Raw genomic sequence first — 8737 nt, forward strand, 5'->3', positions numbered from 1 at the left:
GAGAACCTGACTGGAAGCTTCTGCCACCATGTGACCAGTGAGATGTGTGACTGGCTCAGACTCTCCTGAGGGACACAGCCAGGACTGGCACAGAGCAGAGGTACAGGAGGACGTGCTGAGAACCTGACTGGAAGCTTCTGCCACCATGTGACCAGTGAGGAGATGTGTGACTGGCTCAGACACTGCTGAGGGACACAGCACATGTAGCCACCCAGGACTGGCACAGAGCAGAGGTACAGGAGGACACGCTGAGAACCTGACTGGAAGCTTCAGCCACCATGTGACCAGTGAGGAGATGTGTGACTGGCTCAGACTCTCCTGAAGGACACAGCACATGCTGCCACCCAGGACTGGCACAGAGCAGAGGTACAGGAGGACGTGCTGAGAACCTGACTGGAAGCTTCTGCCACCATGTGACCAGTGAGGAGATGTGTGACCGGCTCACTCTCCTGAGGGTCATAGCACATGCTGCCACCCAGGACTGGCACAGAGCAGAGGTACAGGAGGAAATGCGGAAAACCTGACTGGAAGCTTCTGCCACCATGTGACCAGTGAGGGATGTGTGACTGGCTCAGACACTGCTGAGGGACACAGCACATGCTGCCACCCAGGACTGGCACAGAGCAGAGGTACAGGAGGACGTGCTGAGAACCTGACTGGAAGCTTCTGCCCCATGTGACCAGTGAGGAGATGTGTGACTGGCTCAGACACTGCTGAGGGACACAGCACATGCTGCCACCCAGGACTGGTACAGAGCAGAGGTACAGGAGGACGTGCTGAGAACCTGACTGGAAGCTTCTGCCACCATGTGACCAGTGAGGAGATGTGTGACTGGCTCACTCTCCTGAGGGACACAGCACATGCTGCCACCCAGGACTGGCACAGAGCAGAGGTACAGGAGGACATGCGGAGAACCTGACTGGAAGCTTCTGCCACCATGTGACCAGTGAGCAGATGTGTGACTGGCTCAGACACTGCTGAGGGACACAGCACATGCTGCCACCCAGGACTGGCACAGAGTAGAGGTACAGGAAGACACGCTGAGAACCTGATTGGAAGCTTCTGCCACCATGTGAGCAATGAGGAGATGTGTGACTGGCTCACTCTCCTGAGGGACACAGCACATGCTGCCACCCAGGACTGGCACAGAGCAGAGGTACAGGAGGACGTGCTGAGAACCTGACTGGAAGCTTCTGCCACCATGTGACCAGTGAGGAGATGTGTGACTGGCTCACTCTCCTGAGGGACACAGCACATGCTGCCACCCAGGACTGGCACAGAGCAGAGGTACAAAAGGACGTGCTGAGAACCTGACTGGAAGCTTCTGCCACCATGTGACCAGTGAGGAGATGTGTGACTGGCTCACTCTCCTGAGGGACACAGCACATGCTGCCACCCAGGACTGGCACAGAGCAGAGGTACAGGAGGACGTGCTGAGAACCTGACTGGAAGCTTCTGCCACCATGTGACCAGTGAGGAGATGTGTGACTGGCTCACTCTCCTGAGGTCCACAGCACATGCTGCCACCCAGGACTGCCACAGAGCAGAGGTACAGGAGGACGTGCTGAGAACTTGACTGGAAGCTACTGCCACCATGTGACCAGTGAGGAGATGTGTGACTGGCTCACTCTCCTGAGGGACACAGCACATGCTGCCACCCAGGACTGGCACAGAGCAGAGGTACAGGAGGACGTGCTGAGAACCTGACTGGAAGCTTCTGCCACCATGTGACCAGTGAGGAGATGTGTGACTGGTTCACTCTCCTGAGGGACACAGCACATGCTGCCACCCAGGACTGGCACAGAGCAGAGGTACAGGAGGACGTGCTGAGAACCTGACTGGAAGCTTCTGCCACCATGTGACCAGTGAGGAGATGTGTGACTGGCTCACTCTCCTGAGGGACACAGCACATGCTGCCACCCAGGACTGGCACAGAGCAGAGGTACAGGAGGACGTGCTGAGAACCTGACTGGAAGCTTCTGCCACCATGTGACCAGTGAGATGTGTGACTGGCTCAGACTCTCCTGAGGGACACAGCCAGGACTGGCACAGAGCAGAGGTACAGGAGGACGTGCTGAGAACCTGACTGGAAGCTTCTGCCACCATGTGACCAGTGAGGAGATGTGTGACTGGCTCAGACACTGCTGAGGGACACAGCACATGTAGCCACCCAGGACTGGCACAGAGCAGAGGTACAGGAGGACACGCTGAGAACCTGACTGGAAGCTTCTGCCACCATGTGACCAGTGAGGAGATGTGTGACTGGCTCAGACTCTCCTGAAGGACACAGCACATGCTGCCACCCAGGACTGGCACAGAGCAGAGGTACAAGAGGACGTGCTGAGAACCTGACTGGAAGCTTCTGCCACCATGTGACCAGTGAGGAGATGTGTGACTGGCTCACTCTCCTGAGGGACACAGCACATACTGCCACCCAGGACTGGCACAGAGCAGAGGTACAGGAGGACGTGCTGAGAACCTGACTGGAAGCTTCTGCCACCATGTGACCAGTGAGATGTGTGACTGGCTCAGACTCTCCTGAGGGACACAGCCAGGACTGGCACAGAGCAGAGGTACAGGAGGACGTGCTGAGAACCTGACTGGAAGCTTCTGCCACCATGTGACCAGTGAGGAGATGTGTGACTGGCTCAGACACTGCTGAGGGACACAGCACATGTAGCCACCCAGGACTGGCACAGAGCAGAGGTACAGGAGGACACGCTGAGAACCTGACTGGAAGCTTCAGCCACCATGTGACCAGTGAGGAGATGTGTGACTGGCTCAGACTCTCCTGAGGGACACAGCACATGCTGCCACCCAGGACTGGCACAGAGCAGAGGTACAGGAGGACGTGCTGAGAACCTGACTGGAAGCTTCTGCCACCATGTGACCAGTGAGGAGATGTGTGACCGGCTCACTCTCCTGAGGGTCATAGCACATGCTGCCACCCAGGACTGGCACAGAGCAGAGGTACAGGAGGAAATGCGGGAAAGCCTGACTGGAAGCTTCTGCCACCATGTGACCAGTGAGGGATGTGTGACTGGCTCAGACACTGCTGAGGGACACAGCACATGCTGCCACCCAGGACTGGCACAGAGCAGAGGTACAGGAGGACGTGCTGAGAACCTGACTGGAAGCTTCTGCCCCATGTGACCAGTGAGGAGATGTGTGACTGGCTCAGACACTGCTGAGGGACACAGCACATGCTGCCACCCAGGACTGGTACAGAGCAGAGGTACAGGAGGACGTGCTGAGAACCTGACTGGAAGCTTCTGCCACCATGTGACCAGTGAGGAGATGTGTGACTGGCTCACTCTCCTGAGGGACACAGCACATGCTGCCACCCAGGACTGGCACAGAGCAGAGGTACAGGAGGACATGCGGAGAACCTGACTGGAAGCTTCTGCCACCATGTGACCAGTGAGCAGATGTGTGACTGGCTCAGACACTGCTGAGGGACACAGCACATGCTGCCACCCAGGACTGGCACAGAGTAGAGGTACAGGAAGACACGCTGAGAACCTGATTGGAAGCTTCTGCCACCATGTGACCAGTGAGGAGATGTGTGACTGGCTCTCTCTCCTGAGGTCCACAGCACATGCTGCCACCCAGGACTGGCACAGAGCAGAGGTACAGGAGGACGTGCTGAGAACCTGACTGGAAGCTTCTGCCACCATGTGACCAGTGAGGAGATGTGTGACTGGCTCAGACACTGCTGAGGGACACAGCACATGTAGCCACCCAGGACTGGCACAGAGCAGAGGTACAGGAGGACACGCTGAGAACCTGACTGGAAGCTTCAGCCACCATGTGACCAGTGAGGAGATGTGTGACTGGCTCAGACTCTCCTGAAGGACACAGCACATGCTGCCACCCAGGACTGGCACAGAGCAGAGGTACAGGAGGACGTGCTGAGAACCTGACTGGAAGCTTCTGCCACCATGTGACCAGTGAGGAGATGTGTGACCGGCTCACTCTCCTGAGGGTCATAGCACATGCTGCCCCCCAGGACTGGCACAGAGCAGAGGTACAGGAGGAAATGCGGAAAACCTGACTGGAAGCTTCTGCCACCATGTGACCAGTGAGGGATGTGTGACTGGCTCAGACACTGCTGAGGGACACAGCACATGCTGCCACCCAGGACTGGCACAGAGCAGAGGTACAGGAGGACGTGCTGAGAACCTGACTGGAAGCTTCTGCCCCATGTGACCAGTGAGGAGATGTGTGACTGGCTCAGACACTGCTGAGGGACACAGCACATGCTGCCACCCAGGACTGGTACACAGCAGAGGTACAGGAGGACGTGCTGAGAACCTGACTGGAAGCTTCTGCCACCATGTGACCAGTGAGGAGATGTGTGACTGGCTCACTCTCCTGAGGGACACAGCACATGCTGCCACCCAGGACTGGCACAGAGCAGAGGTACAGGAGGACATGCGGAGAACCTGACTGGAAGCTTCTGCCACCATGTGACCAGTGAGGAGATGTGTGACTGGCTCAGACACTGCTGAGGGACACAGCACATGCTGCCACCCAGGACTGGCACAGAGTAGAGGTACAGGAAGACACGCTGAGAACCTGATTGGAAGCTTCTGCCACCATGTGACCAGTGAGGAGATGTGTGACTGGCTCACTCTCCTGAGGGACACAGCACATGCTGCCACCCAGGACTGGCACAGAGCAGAGGTACAGGAGGACGTGCTGAGAACCTGACTGGAAGCTTCTGCCACCATGTGACCAGTGAGGAGATGTGTGACTGGCTCACTCTCCTGAGGGACACAGCACATGCTGCCACCCAGGACTGGCACAGAGCAGAGGTACAGGAGGACGTGCTGAGAACCTGACTGGAAGCTTCTGCCACCATGTGACCAGTGAGGAGATGTGTGACTGGCTCACTCTCCTGAGGGACACAGCACATGCTGCCACCCAGGACTGGCACAGAGCAGAGGTACAGGAGGGCGTGCTGAGAACCTGACTGGAAGCTTCTGCCACCATGTGACCAGTGAGGAGATGTGTGACTGGCTCACTCTCCTGAGGTCCACAGCACATGCTGCCACCCAGGACTGGCACAGAGCAGAGGTACAGGAGGACAAGCTGAGAACCTGACTGGAAGCTTCTGCCACCATGTAACCAGTGAGGAGATGTGTGACTGGCTCACTCTCCTGAGGGACACAGCACATGCTGCCACCCAGGACTGGCACAGAGCAGAGGTACAGGAGGATGTGCTGAGAACCTGACTGGAAGCTTCTGCCACCATGTGACCAGTGAGGAGATGTGTGACCAGTCAACTCTCCTGAGGGACACAGCACATGCTGCCACCCAGGACTGGCCCAGAGCAGAGGTACAGGAGGACATGCAGAGAACCTGACTGGAAGCTTCTGCCACCATGTGACCAGTGAGGAGATGTGTGACTGGCTCACTCTCCTGAGGGACACAGCACATGCTGCCACCCAGGACTGGCACAGAGCAGAGGTACAGGAGGACATGCGGAGAACCTGACTGGAAGCTTCTGCCACCATGTGACCAGTGAGGAGATGTGTGACTGGCTCAGACACTGCTGAGGGACACAGCACATGCTGCCACCCAGGACTGGCACAGAGCAGAGGTACAGGAGGACACGCTGAGAACCTGATTGGAAGCTTCTGCCACCATGTGACCAGTGAGGAGATGTGTGACTGGCTCACTCTCCTGAGGGACACAGCACATGCTGCCACCCAGGACTGGCACAGAGCAGAGGTACAGGAGGACACGCTGAGAACCAACCTGGAAGCTTCTGCCACCATGTGACCAATGAGGAGATGTGTGACTGGCTCACTCTCCTGAGGGACACAGCACATGCTGCCACCCAGGACTGGCACAGAGCAGAGGTACAGGAGGACGTGCTGAGAACCTGACTGGAAGCTTCTGCCACCATGTGACCAGTGAGGAGATGTGTGACTGGCTCACTCTCCTGAGGTCCACAGCACATGCTGCCACCCAGGACTGCCACAGAGCAGAGGTACAGGAGGACGTGCTGAGAACCTGACTGGAAGCTTCTGCCACCATGTGACCAGTGAGGAGATGTGTGACCAGTCAACTCTCCTGAGGGACACAGCACATGCTGCCACCCAGGACTGGCACAGAGCAGAGGTACAGGAGGACGTGCTGAGAACCTGACTGGAAGCTTCTGCCACCTGACCAGTGAGATGTGTGACTGGCTCACTCTCCTGAGGGACACAGCACATGCTGCCACCCAGGACTGGCACAGAGCAGAGGTACAGGAGGACGTGCTGAGAACCTGACTGGAAGCTTCTGCCACCATGTGACCAGTGAGGAGATGTGTGACCAGTCAACTCTCCTGAGGGACACAGCACATGCTGCCACCCAGGACTGGCCCAGAGCAGAGGTACAGGAAGACATGCAGAGAACCTGACTGGAAGCTTCTGCCACCATGTGACCAGTGAGGAGATGTGTGACTGGCTCACTCTCCTGAGGGATACAGCACATGCTGCCACCCAGGACTGCCACAGAGCAGAGGTACAGGAGGACATGCGGAGAACCTGACTGGAAGCTTCTGCCACCATGTGACCAGTGAGATGTGTGACTGGCTCAGACTCTCCTGAGGGACACAGCCAGGACTGGCACAGAGCAGAGGTACAGGAGGACGTGCTGAGAACCTGACTGGAAGCTTCTGCCACCATGTGACCAGTGAGGAGATGTGTGACTGGCTCAGACTCTCCTGAAGGACACAGCACATGTAGCCACCCAGGACTGGCACAGAGCAGAGGTACAGGAGGACACGCTGAGAACCTGACTGGAAGCTTCTGCCACCATGTGACCAGTGAGGAGATGTGTGACTGGCTCAGACTCTCCTGAAGGACACAGCACATGCTGCCACCCAGGACTGGCACAGAGCAGAGGTACAGGAGGACGTGCTGAGAACCTAACTGGAAGCTTCTGCCACCATGTGACCAGTGAGGAGATGTGTGACTGGCTCACTCTCCTGAGGGACACAGCACATGCTGCCACCCAGGACTGGCACAGAGCAGAGGTACAGGAGGACATGCGGAGAACCTGACTGGAAGCTTCTGCCACCATGTGACCAGTGAGGGATGTGTGACTGGCTCAGACACTGCTGAGGGACACAGCACATGCTGCCACCCAGGACTGGCACAGAGCAGAGGTACAGGAGGACGTGCTGAGAACCTGACTGGAAGCTTCTGCCACCATGTGACCAGTGAGGAGATGTGTGACTGGCTCACTCTCCTGAGGGACACAGCACATGCTGCCACCCAGGACTGGCACAGAGCAGAGGTACAGGAGGACATGCGGAGAACCTGACTGGAAGCTTCTGCCACCATGTGACCAGTGAGGAGATGTGTGACTGGCTCAGACACTGCTGAGGGACACAGCACATGCTGCCACCCAGGACTGGCACAGAGCAGAGGTACAGGAGGACACGCTGAGAACCTGATTGGAAGCTTCTGCCACCATGTGACCAGTGAGGAGATGTGTGACTGGCTCACTCTCCTGAGGGACACAGCACATGCTGCCACCCAGGACTGGCACAGAGCAGAGGTACAGGAGGACACGCTGAGAACCAACCTGGAAGCTTCTGCCACCATGTGACCAATGAGGAGATGTGTGACTGGCTCACTCTCCTGAGGGACACAGCACATGCTGCCACCCAGGACTGGCACAGAGCAGAGGTACAGGAGGACGTGCTGAGAACCTGACTGGAAGCTTCTGCCACCATGTGACCAGTGAGGAGATGTGTGACTGGCTCACTCTCCTGAGGGACACAGCACATGCTGCCACCCAGGACTGGCACAGAGCAGCGGTACAGGACGACGTGCTGAGAACCTGACTGGAAGCTTCTGCCACCATGTGACCAGTGAGGAGATGTGTGACTGGCTCACTCTCCTGAGGTCCACAGCACATGCTGCCACCCAGGACTGCCACAGAGCAGAGGTACAGGAGGACGTGCTGAGAACCTGACTGGATGCTTCTGCCACCATGTGACCAGTGAGGAGATGTGTGACTGGCTCACTCTCCTGAGGGACACAGCACATGCTGCCAGCCAGGACTGGCACAGAGCAGAGGTACAGGAGGACGTGCTGAGAACCTGACTGGAAGCTTCTGCCACCATGTGACCAGTGAGATGTGTGACTGGCTCACTCTCCTGAGGGACACAGCACATGCTGCCACCCAGGACTGGCACAGAGCAGAGGTACAGGAGGACGTGCTGAGAACCTGACTGGAAGCTTCTGCCACCATGTGACCAGTGAGGAGATGTGTGACCAGTCAACTCTCCTGAGGGACACAGCACATGCTGCCACCCAGGACTGGCCCAGAGCAGAGGTACAGGAGGACATGCAGAGAACCTGACTGGAAGCTTCTGCCACCATGTGACCAGTGAGGAGATGTGTGACTGGCTCACTCTCCTGAGGGATACAGCACATGCTGCCACCCAGGACTGCCACAGAGCAGAGGTACAGGAGGACATGCGGAGAACCTGACTGGAAGCTTCTGCCACCATGTGACCAGTGAGATGTGTGACTGGCTCAGACTCTCCTGAGGGACACAGCCAGGACTGGCACAGAGCAGAGGTACAGGAGGACGTGCTGAGAACCTGACTGGAAGCTTCTGCCACCATGTGACCAGTGAGGAGATGTGTGACTGGCTCAGACACTGCTGAGGGACACAGCACATGTAGCCACCCAGGACTGGCACAGAGCAGAGGTACAGGAGGACACGC

This window comes from Pseudophryne corroboree, chromosome 8 (genome assembly GCF_028390025.1).
Source record: "Pseudophryne corroboree isolate aPseCor3 chromosome 8, aPseCor3.hap2, whole genome shotgun sequence".
NCBI classification, from domain to species: domain Eukaryota; kingdom Metazoa; phylum Chordata; class Amphibia; order Anura; family Myobatrachidae; genus Pseudophryne; species Pseudophryne corroboree.